Source organism: Camelus ferus, chromosome 1 (assembly GCF_009834535.1).
Source record: "Camelus ferus isolate YT-003-E chromosome 1, BCGSAC_Cfer_1.0, whole genome shotgun sequence".
Taxonomy (NCBI): Eukaryota; Metazoa; Chordata; class Mammalia; order Artiodactyla; family Camelidae; genus Camelus; species Camelus ferus.
Window position 1 is genome coordinate 7,692,046 of NC_045696.1, and position 26,123 is coordinate 7,718,168.

Below are 26,123 nucleotides of genomic sequence, written 5' to 3' on the forward strand. Positions count from 1 at the left end.
CTGTGTTTAGTAAAACCTGGACACATGTGTTAGTTCCCTATGGCTGTTATAGCAAATTACCACAAACCGAGTAGCTTAAAGCCACAGAAGTTTCTTTTCTCATAGTTCTGGAGGCCAGAAGTCTGAAATCAAAGTCTCATTAAGGCTGTGTTCCCTCTGGAGGGGCTGGGGGGGAACGCATTCCCTTTCAGCTTCTGGTGGTTGCCATCTTCCTTGATTCATAGCTACATCCCTCCAGTCTCTAGTTTTATCTTCCTCTGTGCATCTGGGTCTTCTCTAGCCTTTCTCGCATTTGCCATTGGATGTAGGGTCCACCTGGGTAATCCAGGATGATCTCATCTCAAGATATTTAACTTAATTGTATCTGCAAAGAACCTTTTTCCAAAGAAGGCAACATTCACAGATTCCAGGAATGAAGACACGGACATCTTTTGGGCAGGCTACCATTCAATGCACTGTATAATTGTATCTGTTAGAATAGGGGAAAAAAAGTATCTTTAAAATTTTAATACTAGAAACATTCTCATTGATCGGCACAGTGATTTCATTGAGAAGGAAATGTAATCCTACTGATTGTCTCTGTAGTAAAAACATCTATACAGTTATTAATGTAATTTATGAGTCATTAAAAAAGTTTATATGTATCAACTTTTAGAATGAATCTGTAAGCAACAGGAGGTACAACAGGTGCTACTGAGCTGAGTATGCATGTCCTTAGATTTGATAATGTAATGGATGACAGAGGCAGGAGGAGAAGCAGGTGAGAAGTGGAATCAAGAGTGGAGCACTGATGTTCTTCTCTCACAAGCTGAACAGCAAGGCATACTTTCTGGGAGATAAAATAGTAAGTGGGGCTGTTGATATGTTATCTAAGGTTTCAGAGGAGTCAAGTAGAACTGGCAACAGATGCATCACTAAGAAATGGATGATGGCTGAGATAGTTAAACCCTCATTGCAGGATGCCAAAGGACAATGTATAAAGTTGCCAAACCATAAAAACCAGTCTGGGGCTGTTGGAACCAGTTAAATAAAGCACAGTGCATTTTTGAGAGCATTTTTTCAAACTAGTTTCGGAGCTTGGTTAGACCCAAGGGGCTTTTTAATCACACATTTTCCGTGATTAGCAGTAGGGTCTGATAATCGCGCACTTGTCTGCCATGAATGGTTAAAAATTTTAAAATAGGTATATTATCTTTTTCTGGAAACTATGTTCCACAGCAATAATTTTATTATATTTTCTTTTCCAGTAGGTGAGATTAAAGGAGTGATCCTGAAAATTATGCTTATGGTGGACTTAAGTAAAAAGGATTTCTGCAATCAAATTTACAGATTGTTTTTTATTGATCACAACGTTTATGCTGGGGATCAATTTTAATCTACTTGGCATCTTTAATTGCTTATCCACTTAAAAAATTAACTCTGGTGGATGGAAGAACCCCTACTAATGTGAATTGTTTTTGCTGTTAGTGAAAATATGGTGTTATATGTTATAATCATAAAAAAGAGAATTGCTGAATAGCTCAATACCTCTTTGTAAAAAAGTAAGAATGAAGGAAAGGAAAGTCCTCCCCTTGAGTAGAGTTCTGTTCAGTACATTTTCTAATATTTCCAGGGTGTTGATCCTGCATGCTCTAGTGAAGTATAACCATACGTTCATTCCATAGACTTCTGTGTCCCATCTACCAAGTGCTGAGCTCTTTGGAGATACAAGTACGAATGTTCGTTTGAGAAATGTCAGTCCTCTTAGTAATGCTCCACCCCCCTTGTTGATATGCTCTATCTTAGTCCCTGCTTTTATGCAGTTCTTTCTGAACCTACTGAATGAGACTTCAGTCTGCACATACAAAAAATGTAGTCCTTTCTCCAATTCTCAGAACATGGAAAAACTGTAAAAATGAAATACTCATCACTGAGTTTCTTTCTGCATGGGCATGATATGCTCCTCCCTTCGAGCAGGGCAATATTTTTCACTTACCAGTTGAATACACTCATCGAAGAACTCTTGTGACCTTCAGTACTTTTCTTAACTTTATGCCCCTCCTCCTTTTTTACCCTCAAAACAGACTTCAAGTATAAGCTCCTCATGGACTCTACAAGGCAGCTTCATTCCCAGCCTCCCACCAGCCATCTGTATCCTCCCACATCTCTTAGGTCTCCTTAGTGCACCTTCCTTTCTGTCCATAACCCTCCCTCCTATTTGCCTGCGTTACTAGAGCTCCTGTTAGAACTCTTCAGCCATACCTTGGACTGGTCTTTTTCTGCTCTTCTTTATTCCTTTTGCCTATAAACATGCCCATATCTAGTTTTACTTAGTTAAGTCAACGCTAGAAGCTCTATTGCCTCCATTTCCCATCTTTGTCTCATTTAGTATTTGTCCTGTATTTACTATGTAAACGTTTACTGGGAGGCATTATAGCAGAATGGAGTCCCAGTTCCATTGCTCATTGTGTAAACTTGGACAAACCTCTTCATTTGTAAAATGGGAGTAATGATGTGCATTTCATTCATGATGTTGTGAAAGTTCACTAACAATATGTGGCATGGCATACAACTTGCAGCCATTCTAGAAAATGCCACACAATAGAATGTTACTGTTTTGCCCAGAAAGAGTTGGAGATGCAGGAGGACATATTGTAGGCATGGTAGTCAGGGTTTCATTCCAGGGCTTTTGAGCAGAAAGGGATTGAATGCAGGTGATTGGGTACTTGGAAGATCAGTGAGAGGGTTGGAGGTGCTAACTCTGGGCTAACTCCGAGAATGACCTAGGAAACAACCCTTGAAGTAGCCTACTGATAAAGAAGGGGAGGAGTCAAGGGAGCCACCGGAACTGCTGACTCCAGAAGCATGGACTGCAGCTGAGACCAGAGGTTAGGTCCCCACTGGCTCTGCACCTGTTTGCAACACCCAGAAATCTTGAGCCTTGGGATACTTGACCTAGCTGCTCCCACTGGCCTGGGGACTGGACACACAATGGCCATAGCAGCAGGAGGAGGTCTCTGCCTCTCTTTCTTCTTCCAAATATCACTTGAGTGCATCTAATTGGCTAGCTTTTATCAGTTGTCTCCAAAGCCTTACTTTTAAGGATTGTGGGAATGCCATTTCTGTACATGTTGTTGGGAAATCAAGTCCTTCTTCCTCTTCTAGCTTCTCAACTCTGGCCCCAAAGTTCACTTTCTCCCCCTTTTGTTTGTCTCTTGCCTCTAGAACCCTCCTTTCATTCTCAACACTTCTTCTGAAGTAGTTCTTCTGTAAAATGTCATGGAGACCTTCCATCAAACTCTGGACCAAATCCAAGCTCCTCTTTTTGTTTTTAAAGACCCTTCACGTAGGCACCGGAGATCTATCACTTCCTGTGTTTCTTCCTTCGCAAACTTAGCTCAGTTCTTCCTTTCATCTTGGGCTCAACAACTTAATGACTCTTTCATGTGCCTGCTTGCTGTTGCCTTTGTGTCCTTGTGGAAATTGCGTTGAAATGGCGTCATCACATTCCTGACATGCTCTTTCCTCATCAGCCCACCAAACAGCCTGTGCAGCTCCTGAGACCCCTCTCCTAGGGCAAGACTTCCCACACGAGCACTGGTGTTCTCTTTGCATCACAATCAATAAGGGCTACACTCCATTTTATATTTTTTTCAGTTACATTTTAGTGAATATTTTCAAGCCAAATTATAAATAAACTTGCACGTGGATTTATTTGTCACTTAAAAAGTTAAAATTGATGTTTGGCATATACCTTTGATGTATTTGGAAAAAACTGACTCACCTGCGAAATAGTAGAATGGAAAATAGAGGAATTAAGAACAAAGAAAGTGAATGTTAAAGATCAAGGAGGAAAAATTCACTATGTGATAATCACAGAAGCTCTTTCTGTCATGTGCCCAGCCCCTCTTCTGGGAAATCTCAACTCCTAAAACTCTAAGAACATAACAAAAGAACGGGCTGGGGGCAGTGGGTGGGAGATTAAAAGGTTCATTCATTGGAAAAAGTCCTTAAATCTGTAGTAGTAAAGGTGATTATGTATTCTAAACATTAGATTGAAAGAACTGAAATTCTTCTGGATTTGTCAGGAATTATTTCCTAAGATGTGCAGTGTAATGAAGAATCATAGTTTTTGATTGATTTCCCATCATTGTTACTCTGACATTAAAGTCATAGCTCACAGAATAGAAGTTGGTGGGATTCTTTCATTTTTCCTAATCTTTTTATTATTGCTCTTTATTCTAACTCCTTGTGTTAGGTGAAAACACATCGTCTGCCTTTCTAGTATCTCCAGTCCTCAGTTGTTCAGTGAAGGTAGCTCCCACCATCTCTACCCCTTGTTCCTCTGCCCACCAAGGTATGGGTTGGCGGCATGCCAAATTTCTAGTTCTCTCTTCATTGTTTAAAGCCGTATTTCATCAGCATCGATTATCCTTGAAGTAGTTCGGATTCCCACCTTGTCACTTGTTCTCTGGGACCCACTTCCCCAGAGCTGTACTGTGACATCACGGATGTTACATATACCATCTGTGGACCATGGTCAGGGCTGCTGATCAGTGCTGTCAGCTGTGCTTATAGAATAGTGGAATCCTGGGGCTGGGAGGGACCTGGAGATGCCACAAGATCTGATTCAATGCTGATAGAGCCTCCTCCTGCATTTTAATTGAGTCAAGAAGTCAAACTGATTTGGAAAATGAATGAAGCTCATTTTCTTAAGAATCACTTAGTACAACATACATGCATATGTTTGTACACACATGCGTACATGCGTCAAAACCAAGCCAATCTCAAGAACTGGTTGACACAGACTATAGTTATTGTCAATATAAAACTAAAGGAATTTGAAATCTAGGCAGTATATAATATTCAGTTTTATAATGAGTAATTATTACTATTATTTTGGTCTTAAAACAATAAAAATTTATTGTCTCATAGTTCTGGAGGCTTAAAGTTCTAAGCCAAGGTACCAGCAGGATCTGGTACTGTCTGAAGGGAAACATCCTTCTTTGCCTTTTGTAGCTCTGGTGGTTGCCGGCAATCCTTGGCATCCCTGGGTTTGTAGCCCTATCATCCCAGCCACATGACCCTCTTCTCCTTGTATCTTCACGTTGTCTCCCCTCTGTACGTGTCTGTCTCTGTATCCAAATTTTCCCCTTTTATAAGGTCATATTGGATTTGCGTCTACCCTAATGACTTCACTTTAACTTATCTCTGTAAAGACCCAACTTCCAAATAAGGTCACATTTCTGAGGTACCAGGGTGTTAGGTCTCTAACATGTTTTTTGAGGAGGGGAACACAAATCCACCCATCACCACTCCTTAGAATCTGTCAGCACAAGTCCAGACTGTGGTAGGTGCTCCCAACTCCCTCCCTGGGATGCAGCATATTTCCCCTGTGCACTTCCTTCCGCAGCCAGTTGACCTATCTCCACTCTGACTTCAGATGGGTTCCTGGTGGTCTTTGAAAACAAGGCTTCAGAAGCACTAGGGTCATTTTAGATTGTCCTACACACCGCCATGGTGTGGAGATGCAACATGCTGTGCTAAACTCTGCTCTAACAAGGCCAGTCTAAGCTTGGTATTAACCAGACACCCTCCCCACCCTGCAGCTTGCATAATATAATGGTTAAGAGCTTTTAACAAAACCACATAAACAGCGTTTAAATGGGAGAGCCTTTCATTTGTTAGCTGTAAGTTACTGATTCTTTCTAAACCACAGTCATCTTATCTGTAAAGTAAAATAGTACTTACCTCATTTGAAATGAGGATTAAATGTAGTAATACATACAAAGTCCTCACCCAGCCCGGTGCACATGCTAATTATTCAGTTAATATTGACAGTAATGGTGATTAATAGTGACGTCAATTATGAGATTAAAACTGTTGGGAGATTATCAGAAATACTCATCTTGGAAACTTTCCAGGATCCATAAAATTTCAAAATCGTTCAGCTAGACCAGTCTTTAGCGATCCTGGTTGATTGAAAATTTTAATGTTTCATATTTATTGTACAAACTGTATTGTAATGAAAATAACATAAAAGAAAAAATTCCATTATCACACTAAGTTAACATATCAGTTATTTTCATTTTTCCAAAAGCTCATAGGCCACGTCCACAAGCAAAAATCAGTTGGTGGCATTATAATTTTAGTGTAGACAGAATTTTGTTTATTTTTCACCAAATTTTATACTAGAAATGTGTTTCAGGGTTGGCACCATAGTTCCAAATTATAGCAAAAGTGTATTGGATTCCTCTTGTGCTCACCTTCTCCCAGGCCATTGCTGCCGTGGTCAGCTTTGTATGGGTGCAATGTGACTGCACCTCCCACAGCCTGCTTTGTGCCCTGCTACCTCTTCAACTCATGTAATGTGGAACCCTGCCTGGCATTCCTACAGGCACGACCAGAGAGAGAGTTCCCACTGGCCACACCTCGACCAGTAGGGGTGGGCATGCTAGCAGGCGAACACTCACTTTCTCTGAGTCTGAGGCTGCTCTAAAGAGTCTCCCCAGCTCCCACTCATCTTCACTTCCCACAATAAACTATCTGCATGGGAGCTCTCGCCTCAGGAGTCCTCCTTTCTGAGAAGAGCTGCGGCTAAGCCAGTTGGCATAGTGGCCCCATGTGATTTCTTTAGTGGTCTCTGTGCTGTTGGATATTTAGGTCATTTCAAATTTCTGTGGTTCTGAAGCTACACTGAACATTTTTATGGGAAGATCTTTTCTTTCTTTCAAAAAGGAGTTTTAGGATAAACTCAAGGAGTTTAGGAGCAAGGTCACCAGGTTAAAGATCATAAACTGGTTCATGACTGGCTGTTGTTCATCACTGCCAGCTCTCTTCCCTAAGCTTAACTTGAAGCACCCCCAGCGTGTGTGTAACCATTCAACCACCATCTCTTTAGTGATTTAAATCTGGCCCCTTGAATAGGAGGAAGATGTGCTGCCCTTTATTCGAATACGTGTCTTGTTGGCTACGAGGGTTGCACATGTGTTTTCATTCTGGTTTGCTGTGTTTGTACCTCTCACCAGGTTTTGCTTTCGCTTCTGGTTCTTGCAAAGTCTTCTGTGGAGGAAGCCTCCACATAGCATGGTGCAAAGAAAGCCTAGAAGAAGCAGAAATTCTGCTTGAGATAGCAGAGGTGGCATCAGATTTGGCCTTGACCCTACCGTATGACATCCTATAGCCTGGTGAGGAAGGCAGGGGGTAAGTAGTCCATGGGCTGTTTGCTGATGCCTCTCTGATGGCTTAATGAGCCTTCATCAATAACTTACAGTTCTCGTGGTTATACTTCAAGATGATTTCTCTCTCCACCTGTGCTGCCAGGGAACCTGCAGGTTTAGCAGCCTGTTAATGAATTTCTGCTACCGTGATATTTCCCCTGTTGTTTCTGTTGAGAGGCGATGATGATTTAGTACCAGCTCTGCTCCTGGTCCTTCATCCTCCTTGTTGATGTTCCAGCAAGCGTGGAGTCGCCGATCTCTTTCATTTCTCTTGATGTCAGAGTGTTAGATACACAGAGAGTCTCTGAAGACAACAGATTGAGTTTTGTCCTCTCTGGGTGGTAGGGGGAATAGCTAAATAGGCTGGTCCACACAATTCACATGCAGAGAAGTATTTGTCTAGATAATGCAAACACAAAAACCCAGTTGGGTCTAATTTACGCAGGTGACCCTGACTCTGTACATCTGGTGGTAGGAGACCTAGAAAGTCAATGACACAGCACAAGCCTTGCTCTGAAGCCTGTTTGTGTGTCCTTGCACACACACCATTCCCTTGCCCCACGCAGAGACTGAAAGGCAGAGGCAGAAAAAGAGCACAGACACCTCCTATACACCTGAAGCTGGTGGTTGTGGTCATATTGTCATAGACCAAGTTCACTCGTACACATATTTGCAAGTCCAGAGTACATGAAAGGATTCGATGAGTCTTAAATCCTTGAAGGACGTTCGTTAACAAATTAGTACAGCTAGTTTACATGGAAATTATCATGTATGGTGAAAAGGTATCCATAATGAATGAACTGATTTTTTCTGATAATGAGGGAGGTGGGAGAGGAGTGTCCCAGGGATGGGTAAGTGCAGATGGGGAGAAGATGGTTTGCCAGCAAACTGCAAGTAATTTCGTATTAACAGATGAATATTACCTCCCAGGCCATCCATTGATTCAGTAAATATTTACCTGGCTCTCACTCTCTGCCCTGCATCATTATCTAAATACATAGGAAATGTAGTTTTGGTTGGCTTGGGCTTAACTTGATTACTGTTTCATCAGTTCCAAAACACATTTTAACACTTCTGAAATGGGCATGTGTACTACAATCAGTGCAGTCTTAGATTAGATTAAAAAGCTATTAGTCATTATTGTGTTTGGCAGTGCTTAAAAAAAAGAGAGAGAGAAGTCCAGACTCACAGGTCAAGAAAACCTGCGTGGTTATGCCCTGATCTATAGAACAAATGAGTCCAGTGAGTGATATATTAACTTTTACTTGGTTGTTTGCATTTCTTTTAACCTTACTCTGAATTAAGTACTATTTTTATTGGTAGTTTTTTTTAAAATAGTTACCTTTCTTTTAAAATCATGATCCTGCTGTGACGAAACAAACAGATCTTGTCCTTGTTCTTCCATTTTCTAGGCATGGATAATTAGCCTTTGTCACCATATTTTTGTAATACCAAAAGAGGTAAAATTCACAGTAGTATCTAGATACATTTGCATCCAAGTAGTCTTTATCTGTATATCCTCAAGCAAGTTGTGGACTGTTTGACTGCAGAGGGCATGTGTATAAGTGCTGATGGCCATCACGTGTGCTAAGCCCAGACCACTGTGGTTGCCATATCTTGAAAAAACAATGTAAATGTAAAATTAAACCATAATGAAATGTTTATTTTAAAAGAACCCATCAGGTCAGACAGAGCTGTTGTACAGTCTGTGCTTCATCCATCAGATGAGGACTGAACTTTTATCACCACATGACACCTACAGGAAAGACAATAGCAGTAACTTACATTACCTGCACGTGGCCTAACATTGCTCGTTGGTGGACATGGGTCGGATGAGGATTCCTGGCTTCAGCTCTGTCACGTCAGGGAGGCCTCTTGATGGTTCCTGTGGCTTCCTCTCCATCATTTCCCTCCACCTGTCCTCTCCCCTTCCTCTTCTTTCTCTCTCCTCCCTTCTCTTCCCTTTTTTCATCTTGGTCACAATTCTCATTTGAAAGTACATTTTAATTCTTCTCAACTTTGTTTCTTATAGCCTAGAATTTGTATCTTAAAACGTACGTCAGTTTTAGGATAATCACTATTTTTGTACTGAAAACTCAGCAGCAAGTCTTAAATCTCTTCAGATTAAAAACTTGAAGTTTTTTTCCTTTAAACAAATGCTTAAATATCAGGTAAGACATTAATGAGGTGCTGAAGAAGTGACAGTGTGAACATTCAGGTTAGAGAAGTACTGAAACCTTATTTTAAAATCATAACATTGAGGGCACACTAGAGCTAAATGCAAAACAAGGTTTGGGGAGGAGGGTTCCGCAGAGTTGGCAAAGGCCAATTCTTTCAGTCATTATTTTTTGGTGAGTGTGATGGTGATCATCGCAGCTGGGTGTGCCAGTTAACTGCAATGAAGGAGTGAATGAATGCATACATGCATGAGTGTCTAGCAGTTTAAGTCAACTCACATTTCTAAGTCTTCTTGGCAGAGGTTCAACAGAACCATTGAAATACAGTTGTTTTCTCTGTTCTTCCTAATCCTCATGAGCTCTTGCTGTGCACAAACGACAGATGGAAATTAAGGCAAATCTGCTGAAGGAAACAGGCTGCTGGATGCAGTGTCCAGCCTGCCCCGGCAATGCCCACCTTCCCAAGGTGATGTAAAAGCATAGTGAAATAAAACTGCCAGCACCTAATGGACTGTATCCTGGGTCACAGTCCTTCATGCTGCACAGTGACTGGTTTGTTTCACCCTTTCTTACGTGGGGTGTGCCACCCTGAGCACGAACTGGTTTATCTTTTCACACGGTCTTGCTGGAGCACCCTCACCTCCCAGACAGCAGGGCTGGCCCTGGTCCAGGCCATAACATCACCTCCCAGTTCTTCACTCATCATCCCACTTTCTGGTTTACGTTTCTCCTGCCCTCTGCCTCCACTGGGCAGCCACCCACAGAGCTAATTCTGGTTCCTCAGGTGCTCTGGCTGCCTCTCCAGGGTAATCAGAAAGACAAAAGCTGCTTAGGCCCAAGGAGTGGGGAAGTCTGGGGGTGTAATCGACATGAGGGGTGGCAGGTATTCAGGGGTGTAAGGGATTCAGTCCAGTTCCACTCAAATCCCTGTGTGAAGTGGTAGAATTACTAGTGATTTTTAAAAAATTCCATTACTCCATATTTTATTTTTCTACAGTAGACAGTTCTTTTCTTTACAGAGAATTGGAAAGAACTTGGTTTTTTTTTTTTTGAGTCTGACAGATCCCAGTTCAATTCTGCCTCTGGTGCCTGCCAGCCTCGTGACCTTTCGCAGCTGACTTGCCCTTCTGAGCTTCAGGTGTTTCATCTGTAAAACAAGGATGCCACCTACCTGAAGGATTGTGAGGATTAGAGATAATTTATGTGAAACAGAAATGCTGATTTTAAACTCCCCATAAATGGTACTATTAGTATCATTACCATGCTGATTATTATGTTCAGATGCAATATGGTTTAGACTGAGAAATGGTTTATAGTAGGCTTGATTGAATCACAAAGAAGTGATAGATACTGATGTGAAAATGAAAGCTCAGAGGAAATGACTATTAATTTCCACTTTGTTCAGCATAATGTTTATACAAAAGAATAAATGCAGCACATGTGTAAGTCATGAAGCACAGAATCAATGTGGATGTGATTCCAGCTCCATCTCTGCTTTTCTCTCGCCCTCCTACACTCCCCCTGCCCCCAGAACCCCTCAGCTGAACCTTGCATTTCACATCAAGGATGAACTTTTGCAAAACATGAGCCGACTGAGTTGCTGTAAATGCCCTGAACTTGATGGCCAAGTCCAACTCCATTCATCCTTTCATTAATTCGTGAACAAATGGAGTCTCTCCCATTTCCAGGTGTGCGTCCCTCGTCTATATTTTTGCATGTCAGAGCCTCCTCACCTGCTGCTTCTACTCAATTCCATAGTGTCTAAAGTGTTTCAATCTTGGCATTTCTGATGTTAGAATTAACATTGCTTTATAATTTGTTTTAGTCATCCTTGAGGGTAGCCCAGCCTTTCCCTGTGTCTATAGACAGGGACTAAAAACTAACTCATCAAGATGTAATTTCTGGTCAATATTAGGCCTCCCATGTTAACTATCTTTTAGAGGTAGTTACAGATTTTTGCCTGTAAGAAAAGCTGTACTAAATGTCTGTATAAATGCTCAGCCTCAACTACCTCGTGATAAATGGCTAAATTATCTCTTAATTGAGTACAAGCGAAATACAATGGGAGAAAGAAAGAAGTGTTCAAACGCTGAAGCTTCTTCAAGGGAAATTGAATAAGTGCTCTTTCATGTCTGACTTTTTAAAAGTGGGTTTAATGACACTGTTGTGTGGCTAATGCCGTGGAAACACATATCCTCCTCTGAGTGCAGGCGCATAATAATGGTATTTAAGCTAGCCCATGGAAAGGGCCTTCCCTTGCCATTTCATGGGGTGTTTCTCATGTGATTACTTGGACAACCTAATGTAAAAATATTTTGGCTGCAGGTGTCACAGTGACACACTGGACCCTCTCTCCCTAGTGTGTAGGGACAAAAGCAGAGTCTTTGAGACCAGCACTTTTAATGAACCGTCTTATTGTAGACACTCAGAATCTAATAGTGTGCCTTTTGGTGAAGTTGTTGAGAATTTTAATGCATTTTAGTTCTCATTCATCACGGCCTATGTGCTCCTAGCAGGAGGGTCTTTAGAAATAGGATTAACTTCTAGAGGAATGCATTAGCCATGCCACAGAAGTAGGCAATGTGCTAACTAGTCTGATAGATTGCTCCAACCTTCAAATCCTTCTGGCCACCCTCCTCCCCGACTTTTTTCCCTTTATTGACAGCTTCTCATTGAATGGCTAGAAGCATTAGTGTATTTAGGAGTTAGATGTTTTGTATGATCCTAGGCTGATCTCATATTCCTTTTCTGAAATTAATTCGACACTGCTTTACATGTTAATCCGCAAAGGATTGATTTGGAGAAGGTCAGAGCAGTGCAGCCTCAGAAAATGGAAGAAAAGCTCCACTTAGAACAGCTCATTTCAGTTCCCAGACCTAAGCCGAGCTGCCTTTTCATTGTGGCACTTAGACAGCTGTAGGCGGCTTGGACACCTCGCAGAATACATCAAACAGTGGGGTTTGATGTGGGCTGGAGGATCGTTGGACTAATTAAGTTTAGCTTGGTTAACCAATTGCAGTTTGCAAATTGAACAATTGCACTTTGAAAGCTTCTGACACAATAGAACACAGAATCTTCTTTTTAGGCATAAACATTCCCAATAATGGAGTAGTACTTTTTCAAAGAAGCTTATAACAAATCCACACAATTTGGATGTCTCTAATGTAAAGTTCGTTTCACTGGTAACAAAACTCCAGTCTCCTTTATTCAGGGAATTGTATGATGTCAAAGACAAGAAGCCCCAGGGTAGTGGGTGGGGAAGGCGGTGGAGTGGGGTGGGGAGAGAAATATCCTGTGGGTGTAGAATAGGTGTGTGTTTGAGAATTAAGAGATTTAAATTCTTCTTCTTTTTTAAAATTTAAATATCTTGAGTCATAATCAAACAAATATTGGAGAACAGATCACAACTATGGCACACGGTAATGGTTTTTAGAAGATGAAAACACTGTAAACCCAGAAAATCTAATTAAAGCTAATACAGGGTCATTTGGAGAAAAGATTCAATTGTATAGGGAAGGGCAAAGAAACCAATTAAGTCCAGACTGAGCAGACACAAATGCTAAACCAGAGTAATTTCAAATGCTAGTGAAAAGGAAAGTTAACAATGTTTATAATCTACCTTCATATCAAAGGATTCCATGATAGTAGTCTTTTCATTTTGAAAATAATGTGGTATGAATTGCATCCTATTATCTAATGCTTAATCTTTCATTTTAATCTAATCTTTCTTGAAATTGAAGTTTAGTTGATTTACAATGTTGTTAGCTTCTCATGTATAGCATAGTGATTCAGTTTTACATATATACATATATTCTTTGTCATTATAGGATATTTCCAGATACTGAATGTAGTTCCCTGTGCTATACATTAAGAATTTGTTGTTATCTATTTTGTATATAGTAGTTTGTATCTGTTAATCCCAAATTCCTAATTTATCCCTCTTTTTTTTTTTTATTTAAGTCTAATCTTTATTGAATGCTTACTGTTTGCTCTGGGAAGTTCCTACGACAGGCATGGTGTATTGCAGCCAAACGAGGTTGCTCTGAATGATTGCCAGGAAGGAGGAAAGCCAACTTTAATTTTGCTAATGGAAGTCTTACTGGAATCTAAGCAGTGGCAACAGCTGACTCCTCTGATCCTTTGCTTAAGTAATTAGTATAATTGTGAGACTTTTTGAAAAAAGATTACTAATCATGGAAAAGGAAATATTACCACCTCTTTCTCTCACACCTGTGGGTATAAAGCAAAAAGCGGGGAGTGGGGAGTGCTTAGATCACTGGCCCTGTGGCCTCCCTGCCTTTGGCAATGTCGCTGCGGTACATGAGAATGCAGTCATGTTCTGACCCTCATCTGGAGTCGGCTAAGGTCCTGCGCCTTGCTCAAATGCCAGGCCGTCCTTTACACCAGTATAGTTTCTGGGGAAAGGAATTTGGGGAATACTTCTTGCTGTTCTTATTGGTGGATGTGGCTAATGATAAAACAAGTTTGTGCCTCTCCCCTTCCTTTTTTTTCTTGGGACATAATCTGTTATGTGCTAATGAGAGAGCTTTCTGTCATCTGGATAAAATCATATCTGTTTCTGAAACTATATGGGGCTTCAGTTGCTTCTGGAGCATTGAATTCTGATGAATGGAAAGCGGGCTGAAATTTATTTCATTTATTATGAAATAAATGTATGTCTATACATTTAGGATTTATTGGACCAGGACCCTGCATGTTCCAGCCAGAGCTGTGTATCTCCACTTCTCAAAATAAATATTTGAGGTGGATCATTATCTCTACCCATCAACACATTTGGCTGGCTGCATCGACTTATATATAAAACTGTATTCCCTTGGATCCAGCTACATACATGGCTTCATCACTAGACAGGCTAAATGCGAGGAGGTAATCTGATCTAAGGTGACCAGTCCATGGTTTCAGGGTAATATTGATCAATTCAAAACTTCATGCAAAGTAGCAAAATAACAATAACTACCACAATAGTGATGACAATATATTAACAGTGAGGTTATCCAGCTCTTCCTAAATACTGGGCTAAGCACTTGATGCATTTTCTTCAATAATCCTTCACAGCAACCCAACGACAGGGTCACTTTTATTGACCCCTTTTTACTGATGTGCAAACAGGCTGAGTGGTTATGTGGCCTGGGGTAGTGATGGTGTGCGTTGGAGTGAGGATTGAACACAGCAGGTTGACTCTGGACCATCGCACTTTTGAGCCTCCTGAGTTAAGGAAGAACAATCGCCCCAAATTTAAAACCTCAGACAAGTGTCCCAATTTGAATGGATGACTAACAGAAACATCCTATTCATGATAATCAATGAACTGAGTAGTTTAATTTGGGGGTAGGAGAATTGTGGCCTTTGGATGACCACAGTGATTTCTGATGCTCCCCCAGGTTACCAGTGGCTTTTTTTTCTGTCTTAAGTCAAAAGCATCGAGGACACTGGGAGAGCGTCATATACGGATGTAGATGTCTACTCCTGGCCCACAGAATAAGCCACTAAACCAGGTGGGAGACTTCTCCAAATTACTCTCGGAAAGTGAGGCGTATGCAGGTATTGGTGTGCATGCGCTCTTGCCTCTGTGCACGTTCTAACAGTCTGGACACACCGATCTTCCATATTCTCTATTTTTTGCCTCGTAAACACCAGCATCCCTTCTCCCTCACCACCAAGAAACCAAATAATTTCAAACACTTCTGAACAATGCCCAGATCTGTAAAAAGTACTAGTGTGGAGACACCGCTCATCTTTGCCTGGTTACACTGTGAGAAATTTACATGTTGGGTTATTTTTCTTAATTAAGATATAAGGAGAATTTGGAGAATGTCTGCCTATTTTCTGGCCCCTTGTCTGTGCACACTGATTCGACATTTATATGTAGCCACAGCTCTGCGTGGCCAGAGCTAGGGGCCATGGAGTCCTTGCCTCCTGAGAGCTCACATCAGCACAGTGTGGTCCAGAACATAGATACAAACCAGGCTCAGTGCTGTGGGGACAAGAGGCATTCCCTGGAAAGCCAGGCCTCTCCTGTCCTCCAGGAGGCAAAGAAGAGGTGGTGGTGGTATCTGTAACAAGTCTGTGCAAGGAGAGACTTGGACAGCTTTCTAGGCAGCCCTCAAATGCCTTCCCCTAAGGGTAAAACCATGGCCAGAACCTGAGGTCTCAAGTTGGTTTTAAGAGCACTGATTGGATGAATTCTGCAGAATTTATACCGTTTTCACTGGGTTATCCCAATGTGACAAGGCTTTTGAGGTGGATTTTTAAATGTGCTGCTTTGTTTCTCAACAGTAACATGAGAAGCACGCACGTCTAAAATTGTTTGATGCTTTTGCTTTTGGTGTCTTTGTTTCCTTTCAAACTAGTTTCTTAGTTTGTATGACGACAGTGGCTACTTATCACAGTGGGAAATTAGAGTTCGGAAGAGACCAGATCTTTGTATTTAAACTTAACTGTGAGAAGAGCTTCATTAACTGCTGGCTTGCTGCTTCCTTGTCACCCTCGTGTCCACACCATTTGCTTGTCCCTGACCCTGTCTACCAGGGCTTCAGAAAGCATGGTCTTTGCATCAGCAGCATCAGTAAGCAACACCTGGGAAGAGTTTAGAAATGCAGACCTCCAGGCATCCTGGTCTAATCAAGTCAGCGTCCACATGTTAAATTAACAAGATCCCAGGGTGGTCTGTATGCATAGTAAAGTTGGAGAAGCCCCACGTGGAATTCTACCAAAGCCCTTATTTTCTCCTTACATTTTCCCTTTCCTCACCTCCACCCACCCCCTCAGCTGCTTTTTCGCTACTTTCTGGACTGCCAGAAAGAGGAAGAAAATGTAACTTCTCTTTCTCAGCATCATGAATGTTCTGCATAGATTTGGCAGAGAAAATACAAGACACCTAGTTAAATCTGAGTTTCAGATACACAAGCATTTTTAGTGTAAGTACGTACCGTGAAATTTGGGACATACTTACACTAATACATTATCGGTTGTTTATCTGAAATGCACATTTAACTGGGCATTCTGTATTTCTGTTTGCAAAATCTGACAACCCTAGTATAACCCTTTTGGGGAGAAAGTGAGAGTAGACAAGGTAAACAAGTGATTTTAGAGCGGAAGCCTGGAGAGTCCCCCGTTCACCTTCCTACTTTGACCTGGTCAGTACTTTGAAATGGATGTGATTTGAGATTTTGAGTGAGCTGTTAGTGGCATCTTTCTCCTGACCTGGGTTGTGGGTATGAGGTGTGTTTGTGGGGGAGGAAATGAGGACCAAGGACATCAAAGAAAACTATACCTTGTTCTTTCTGAGCCTCCAAAGACTTATCAAATTAAGCCGTACTCTGGAAAAACGCACACACACAAAAAAATGGGGGCACATTTTATCCACCTTGTGGCTTTAGGGGAGGGAACTTGCAGAATTGAACAGCAAAATTTGGAAGAGAAAATGCCCTCCATGTGACTATTTTCATTTCCACAGGGTTTGAATTTCGGCTTATTATTAAATTTATTTAGTATATTATTATATTATTAAAACTTCAGTTTTCTTATTTGATGAGGAACATGATGCTCTTGTTTGTTCACCTAATTCGGTGGAGGTATCGCAGGTGTTTCTTGTGACCTAATATTCTTATTGTTAGGTACTTCCAGATGATGGAGTTTGACTCAAATGCCCTAAAGCAATGAAACTCAGATTTAAGGTTTCAACATTTGCCATGACTCTTTGCTTTTTATGCCACTTAATAAGTTGTACATATATATTCTAAGGGAAGTTATGAGCTGCCTCATTCATTACACATTTTTCCAACTTGTAATTGTGTTGGCATCAAAATGTTGGCGACATTTGAAAGAAACTGGCATATTACTTGATCTTTGTAAATCTTCCAGTGATTTTACCTAAAAATGGCATTCAACCGTTTTCTTAAAAATTTGCATTTTTTACATTATCCCTGCTTGGGAAGTAAGCAGGGTTGGTAGAATCCTTTCAGGACTCATTCTAAAAGCTCAGCCTTTCAAGAAAAAGGCCTCCTGCTGTTGGCATGCTGACCTGAAAATCGTAAATAAGAACGTCTTTGGACCTCAGGCATGAATGAGATTATTACAGGAAATTATGTCGTGGAAGAAATGGAAGTTAGAATATTAAAACTTTGGTTGTTTGGCAGTGTGTTTGCGTTGCTTAGTATCATAAAGTAGGTTTTACTGAGGAATGCTGACAAAATTTATAATCTGGTAAATAGATATTCCTAGCTGCAGCAAAATTATCCATGAGGTTTTTGTATTTGCAAATACATGTGTCATAATGTTGCCAGAAAACAGGAATTTAAGACTCCTTGTATATCTAATTTTTTTGGTTTTGATTTGTTTTTATTTTTGAGAGGAATAAAAGTCAGAAATGAAAAATTTAATAATTTTCATTTCTCCATTTTTTTCTGTGTGTAATATTTGGCTTGCTCTTTCATATGTAATTTCTTATTTCAAACTCACTTATTTGACAAATAGTGTTTGGTTTTTGAGGAAATAATTTTCGTAACAATTTAAACAATCAGTTGAAGTCAAAATAATGAGAAGTAGATTTGGGGGCTTATGAAGCCTCACAACAAATTTTTAAACTTATTTAAAAATTTAAAATTATAGGACATAATTTGGCAAGTTTCAGTATTCAGCAGTCTTATTCTGCAACTAACCATTGATCAAAAGTCAAAGGATTAGAGTACAGCATGAATGATATAAAGGATACAGAACTTTACAATGTTGTTAGTTAACCTACTCTGTGTTATAAAAAGTGTAATTAATACCACGGAAGGTTGATACTCTCTTTACTCTCTGTGAAATCCATTAGGAACCCGTCACCTCCCGACCTGAGCAGACTCTAAGAAGGTTAGAGGAAGGGAACACCTACTAAGTAGACTTTAGATACAGAGTTGATTGTATGAAAATTCAGTAGTTTTCACCCTGGCTTGGCTATACAGACACCCTGTCCTTTGTAGAAGGACCTCTGCCATAGTGTTCACAAGGCTAGTTTGTATCTCTTGTAATTTCCTCCTTATGCAGGATGATCATAGTAGGGCAGAAGGAACTGTCCAGTGTTCTAGGTGTCCCAGCCATATCTAGAACAGTAAAGAATCACAAAACGTCAGAGAATGAAGGGGCCTTAGCAAGCTCTTCCCCGGCCCTCTGGTTTTACAGGTTAAGAAACCAAGAGTCAGGGGCGTGTAGTCCTCTCTCTCCACTCACCTGGTCAATGACCAATCCACAGTAGCTGCTCTGGCTCCCGAATCCTGGTCCTGTGTCTTTTCTGCCATCTCAAACCATCTCATGCTACTGGCCTTCTTCAGGCATCAAGTTCAGGAGCATGTGGGAGCACTGAAAGCAGGCATTTTGAAGGTTTAGAGGTGATTTAGGACTATATTGGTGCATTGGTGTCAGAAGTGGGAAAGAAGTCTGTGTAAATTATTTGACTTTTGAACTATTTGAACTAGTTTCTCTAAGGCCACTACAAAATTAGTCTTAGTTTCATACTTAATTTTATAAGAGGCAAACCTTGTTGTCTCACAATTTCCAGACTGTAAATGGAGCCTTTGGTTCTCCTAATATTATAAATGATACATTCATTACAGAGGCAGCATTACAGAGGAGGGGTGTGCTGGCTGAGTAACAGTGCAGTGCAGTGTTTGGGCCCTCCCTCAGCTGTTGAGAAGCCTACTGCTCCAGCCTACTGAAGGCAGAAGTTTCTGCCTCTCTGGCCTCAGCTGACTTGGCAGTGAGTTAGTTTTTGAACATCAGTTTGTAAAAATGAGGAGATGCATACTGTTCATAGTCCTGCAAGATAAGAAGTTCACTACTAGCTTGAACTGTAATTGACTAGAATAGTACAATTTTAAAGGGCATGGTAGTCATACCAGTAAAGGGCTGAAAGGTGCTACCCCTGGGTAGAATCCACTAAATCTGGGACTAGATTTTTGGCAGTTAAAAATGTGGAAACTAGAAAACATCATGAATGGCATTTAAGACATGATCTATTAAGATGTAAGACAGTTACCTTACATATTCTATGACATATATTTTAGAGTCTGTCACAAACTGTCTTGAATGCGAACAGTCTGTGCCCCATGGCTACCTGGATCAGGTGTAAGATGGCTGTTCAGTTCATAGTCCCAGTGTGATTATATTTGGGGTTTTTTTTGGGGGGGTATACACTGAACCAAAGTTATTATTTTCAAAATTAATTTTTTTTCCAGTTATCTATTGCTGCAATTCAAAACCACCCCAAACCTTAAGTGGCTTATAACAACAACAATTTTATTATGTTTGGTAATTTTCTGGGTTAGAAATTTGGTCAAGGCTCAACTGGGTTCTTCTGCTTCATGTGGTGTTGGCTGAGGTCACATGGTGACACTCACTAGTGGATGGGCTGATCTGGAGAGCTATCTGGGAGAGACACCAGGTGGCAACTCAGATCCTCTGAGAAAAATGAAGAACGTCGGAAATGGTGAATATTTGTGTAAATGAAAAATATCGGTGTTTTCCTTTGTGCTTTTCTCTCTCAATTTCTCTATTAACCATATAACTATTTAAAGGAAAAATTATAACTGTGTTGTGGGGCTTACAGCATTTGTAGATAGGGTACATATAACAACCATAATGGTAGATACAGGCCTCTATTGTTGCAAGATTTCTGTATTTTACAGGAAGTGGTACAATATTGACTGTAAGTGGACTATGAAAAATTATGACATGTATTATAATTCCTGGTGCAGCCACTTAAAAATGCAAAGGAATATAGCTTAAAAGCCAATAGAAGAATTGAAATGGATATTCAAATAATTTTTTAAAAGACAGGAAATGAGAAACAGAAGAACATGGGTTTTTTTTTTTTTTTTTACCCATTAAATGAATAAAAGAAAATAGTTTTTTAAAATTAGGTTAGACTAATATGACGGTAGCCTTTTTAAAGAACATTTATTAATATGGGAAAAACACTCCTGATGTATTAAGTGGAGGAAGCAGCATACGCAGCTGCTCCAGCATAACAGTAATTTTTTAAAAGTATGATATAGTCACACTCCAATGCAATATAGAAAAAAAGGTTAAAAGATATATATCAAAATGCCGTTTGGTGGTTGAATCATCGATGACTTGGTGTCTTACGTCTTGTTTTCTTTCATTTTCCAAGTTTTCTACGGTGAGCATGGGTTATCATAAAATCTGTTTTTTAGCTATTGCTAGTACATAGTCATAGAATAACACTTAGTTTTTCTATATTCTCACTTTATATAGTACTTTACTAGGTTTAATTTTATTCTAATAGTTTTTGACTGATTTTTTCAAGCATGTAGTCATGTGAAGTGCACATAACATAGCTAGTCAGTCCCTTAATGTCTGACTGCCTACCTTAATGTGACGGAGAATCCGCAGCAGCTAATCGGTGAGTCCCTAATAGGTGGGAAATTACACCTCCTGGGTGACATCTTGGCTTCCTTACCTACAGAGTAGACTCATTGTAAGGATTAAATGTGATGACGGATGTAAAGTCTTGACTGAGTCCGTGGCCATCATATGCTGTCAACAAATGTTAGTGGCTGTTTTTGTGAGGATGTATGTCTTAGTGCACACTCTCCTTCTGGAAGGGCACAGAGCTGAGCCCCCAGTCGCCACGACAGTCTGTGGGCCAATCGCATGGAAGGAGGAGCCATTGACAACACTCAGGGCCAGTCCTGGGCAGCTGTTCCTAAAAGCAACCTCAGTCCGGCTTGTGTGTTACATTTTCCTTATATTTAAAACTCTGTACCTTAGATGAAGATCTTCTCACTTAGGTGAGAATAAATGATGACTGTGAAGACTATAATGTTGATGCATAGCCAGTTAAATAGTCTGAAGAGGCTCACTATGGAAGGATCAATCTCTTGGTTTCTCCAAGGAGTAAGGAATCTGTCTGGTAAGCAGCCTTAGGGATGGTCCTGGCGATCTCTGCCTTTGGGTGTTCATGCTGTTCTGTAAGCCCCTCTGCTGCGTGTCGGCTGGACCTAAAGCCTCGCTTTTAACATAGAATATGGCAAAAATAATAGAGTGTCGCTTCTGAGATTAGGTTACCAAAAAAAAAAAGACTAGCAAGACTTCTTGCTGGCTTTTTCCAACCCTCTCTGACGTTTGGAGCTGTTGCTCTGGGAGGGGCAGGCTGATATGCTATGAGTAGCCCTATGGTGAGGCCCATGTGGCAAGAAACTTGTTCATTTCCATGGGAAGCTGAGCTGTGCTGGCAGCCATGTGAGTGACCTTGGAAGTGGACCCTCTCCCAGTAGAGTGGTAAGATGACCATAGCCCCAGCTGACACCTTGCTTACAACCTGTGGGAGATACTGAGCTAAAAGCTCTCAGCAGAGCCGCTCCCAGACTCCTGACCCACAGAGCTAATGTGTGTTGTCTTAAGCTGCCAAGTTTGGGGTTAATTTGTCATGCAACAGTGGGTAACTAGTGCACTCTCTTAAGCAATTAAGTATCTTTCCTGACTTCTCCCACCTTTAGTCCTTGGGGAGTTATTACAGTTAAAAGCTGACTATCTTTTTTTTGGAGGCCTCCCTTGCTCTTTTCAAAAGTCATAAAAAGATGTGGCTTCGTTGTGATCTAGACTCCAGAGCCATGGCTTGCAGCCTGCTTTTTTGTCCCTTTGTCACTTCTCAAGGAGGATGTCACACTCGGGAGCCACCCTTAGAGTTGTTCTCTGTGGGCCAGTGCAGCGAGACTGTGGCTGTGCCCGCTTTCCAGTCCCCGGGTCCCAAGCCCTCCCCATCACCACCTGCCGCATGTTGACTTACTGAGATAAAATGGTGGAACATTCTCTGGCCCAGAGTGCACAAAACTGAGCAGCGAGACACTGGATTCTAGTCCCACCTGAGCTGCAGCTTTGCCGTGTGGACCAGAACATATCTTTCTATCTAGTTTCTATGTCTCGAAGGCCCAGACAATAATAATCACTATTTTCCACTTTTTAAACAGAGCTTTTGGGAAAGATTTCCTCTGTAAGTGCTAGAAAACGAGTGTTTAATATTTTAAACCTGAGTGGAATGATTGTACAATTTCCAAACTATAATAGAAGCCACCATTGTCCATAGACCTGTGAAGAGTTACAGGGAAAAGCAGCACCTCTTACCTAAGGAAAATATTTGCCAATTGAAAATTAGTTCCTCATACATTGCCTCTTTATTCTTTTAGCTCATACTCAATAAAATAGACATTTGGTGATGGACTTCTCACCACTCTCCCTGTGGCCATCGGCCTGTTCACACCGTTCTTGGCTGCATTAAGTATCCCCAGTGCAGAGAATTAAGTCACGGTAAAAGTATACTCTGGATTTTACCAAGAGGTCACGGAGAGCCCCTCTTCCCTTGGCAGTCAGCAGCATTCTTATTACACTTCATTTATCTACTTGGGAGGACTCGAGAGGACCAGCTGGGCCCCTGTCTGCACTCATCAAGAGTTAATTTCTGAGTGAGGTGCTGCAGTCATGAACAAGTGCAGAAGGTACCCCGGTGGTCCTGCCAGACAACAGGGGCCCTTAATTAGCAGCAACGTTCAATCAGGCTGCTTAACCTGCCACAGGGCTTAGGTGGTCATGTCCTTCATGCCGCCCTCCCGTAAACATAGAACCCGCAGCCGGGCTCAGATGTCCGTGTGGCCTGGGATGAGGAGGACGGCACAGACCTGGGCCTGACACAGGTCCAAGGATACCCGGACGTTACTTTTATTTAAGATAGAGCAGTGAAGGTTAACGGAGGATTTGTTTGTTGTTTTTTCCTTTAAAATTTGGATTTTTTTTTTTTTTTTTTTGTCTTTGCCAGCTTCATATTTCCCAAGCTGGACATCATACTGACTTTCTTTGGTGTGAAAAACAATCTCTTGTTGTCCTGTTTCTGGTGTGGCTGAGGGCGGACAGCAGATACTGAGATAGCTCAGCATTGTTTAAGTCAGAACACCTCACCAGCTTTGAGGCCTGCCTTCACTGTGCCTCATCGCGGTCTGTTCAGCAGCAAAATGGAAGTGATTGTACCTGCCCCACCTACCTGGCCAAGCTGGTAGGAAGATCAAATATAGAAACAGTTTGTAAACTGTGGAACGTTATTCCAATCTGAGGTGATATTACTGAATGTCAGGACTGCGTTGTTTTCATTTGACTCATTCATTATCGCCAAGGTAGGTATTTATTTTAGGTCACATAGAGGATGCCAAAACCTGGTGTTGGTAGATGTTTTGTATTTTCTTAGAAATGCTATCGAATATTGCAGCATTTAATAAATAGCAAATAAATATAAGTACTTCTTTAAATCCTGGCTGTGAGACTAACACCCGCTGAGGCCCATGGCAGAGCAGGGGGGTCAGCGTGGGAGGAGGGGAGGGCGAGGACTTCTTAGTTTGGTGCACCTCCTCCTGTAGTCACGAGACCCTCCAGGCACCGCTTCACTAGAGAAACCGAAGGTGGGCTGTGTCGTTTCATCAGTTCCATGGCCCATGGCGAGTAATTTGGGATGGTCCACCATGAATTCCCTGAGCAGGTCCCTTGATTACTTCCGGGCGAGGGAGCATTGCTTCTGATGCCTTATGACGAACCTGGCATCTTTCCTGACTCAAACGAGTAACTGGATTTACTTAACCTCAAGTGCCTTGAAATTCTTTCTGGTGATGAAACAGCCCACAAAGCAAAAGTGGAGGCAGCTCTCTGTGCCCTTGTAGGCAATGCAGAGTGTAACGTGGGGGGTGTAAATCAGTGACAGTTATAGCACCTGTTGGGAACGTTACACCGAGCTGGGGGACCGCCCAGGAGGAACTAATGGACCTCGGGGAAGGCCAGTGGAGCCTGAGTCGCTGGAAGGTGTGGGTAGAAAACACATTCATTCAAGGTGGAAATGCTTAGCATTTTAATGTTACTGTAAATTTTAAGCTTCGTTCTTTATTTACCTGGCAGATTGGAGAGTGCTATGTCTTGGTGTAATGAAGCATTATGTTGGTATAACGAAAAGGAAACTGCCCTCCTGACAGGAATTCGGTCTCACTAGAAGCTCATGGTCTGGTGCAGGGGGTCGCCTGGAGTGGATGTGTGTACACGAGGGTGCGCAGGCGTCGTTCCTGATGGGAAGTCGAGACCAAATTGCCCATTACAGCGCCTGATTCCATTCGATGGTTTCCTGAAACAAATGTTGAGTAGCAAATCCTTGCCTGTTTGCAGGCTTTTTTTTTTTGTAAACCTAGGAAATTTTATTTCTTTAAAAACTTGTGTTTTTTTCTTTTTCCTACTTCTGATTTGGAAACATGGAAATGATTTGTGTAGAATTATTTTGATTAAGAGGAAAGAATTGGAATTGTGGAGTAAATCAGTCACCAAAAAGTTCTTGCTGCCAAAACCTGTTGGAGCCGGAAGTTGCTGCTGCCTCTGGACCCTTGCTCTGGGCCTTGTGGGCATAAACTGGAACCCTGGCAATAAACTTCTGGACACAAGGTCACCCTGTGCCAGGGTTTCTGGATTCCACATTTAATACTACACATTCCTCCTTGTTTTGAAAGGAGAAAACATTACTTTAAATGCTGGGGAAATCTGTTCCATCCTGAACGTGGAAATATTGATGCTAGACACAGAATCCGGAGGAGAAAGCTGTGGACAGTTCATCTGCCTGGCTTCTGGCCAACAAGTGTAAACCGAGTTCTCTGAGATTGTGCTTTGAACTCTGAAATCAAGAAGGCCATTCTTTCGGTGGAGGACGGTGTGCTGAGTAGTTACTCCCTTGGCCAGCTCAGGATACCTGGGGCTTTGAGTTCCTAGCAGTGTGTTCTGACCTGTCTTCAGGCTCCATCCAGCTCACTGTTGCCATGCCAACCAACGCTAGGTGTGTGATGCTCCTTTAGTTACAGGTATAGGGTCAGGAACTTGACTGTGCAGAGTAATTTTCCTACATCCTTCATTTTCAACTTAATCATACTCACCCATATCTATACCTATGTCTTTGATCTCCAAAATAAGAATTACAGGTCATATTTTGGGATTGTTGCCGAATTAATTCCTATTTTATTTTTCAAACTTTCCCTGAAATGACTGATATATGACTGCTTACTAGTAAAATGTGGTTTTTGCTCAAACTCCTCTACTGATTCCACCTTTATGAATTGTAAAAGGAAGATACCTCTTTTATGAAATTACGTTATACTGAATTCCATGGAGATGGAAATGAAAAGGTTACCTAGTTCTGTTGCAGATCTCTTCTATCACAAACTCAGTTGTTCTTGATGTTTAGTACAATGCAAAGAAGAGTGGCAGGGGCTTGAGGTTTGCCTCCTCGGGCAGGGATGTATGTCTTTGTGGCCTCCCTCACCTGCTTGGACACAAAATGACTTCTACAAGCCTCCATTTCTTCATCTGCAAAATGGCGATAACAATAGCCACTTTTCAACTTTTTCTAGTGATGAGGAAAGAAGACAGTTTTCAAAAGTGCCGTGTGAAAGGCAAATGTTAATGGCACAGGTAGAGAATATTTGTGGCAGAGAAAATATTATATGATTCCTACTCCTGCCTGTTTCATTTTCCTCCTGGGTGCACAGACCCACTTCCAGCTGGGCTGGTGTGTGGGTGGCCAGTGAAGAGGATGGACATGAAGTATGCATGTTCCAGGCCTGGCCCCTAAGCTCCCACTCTCCCTTTCCCTTTCTCCTGCCGTTTTGGAGGTCATGTGGGAAAATGGTGGTGTCACAAGTTGGAAGAGGCCCATCTC

The 26,123-nt window shown here is 41.5% G+C and overlaps 1 protein-coding gene across 2 annotated transcripts in view; it reads left to right on the forward strand.

Moving 5' to 3' along the window:
• HLCS (holocarboxylase synthetase) overlaps nucleotides 1-26,123 on the forward strand; it is a 173,402-nt gene that overhangs the window by 105,447 nt on the left and 41,832 nt on the right. The window lies entirely within an intron of this gene.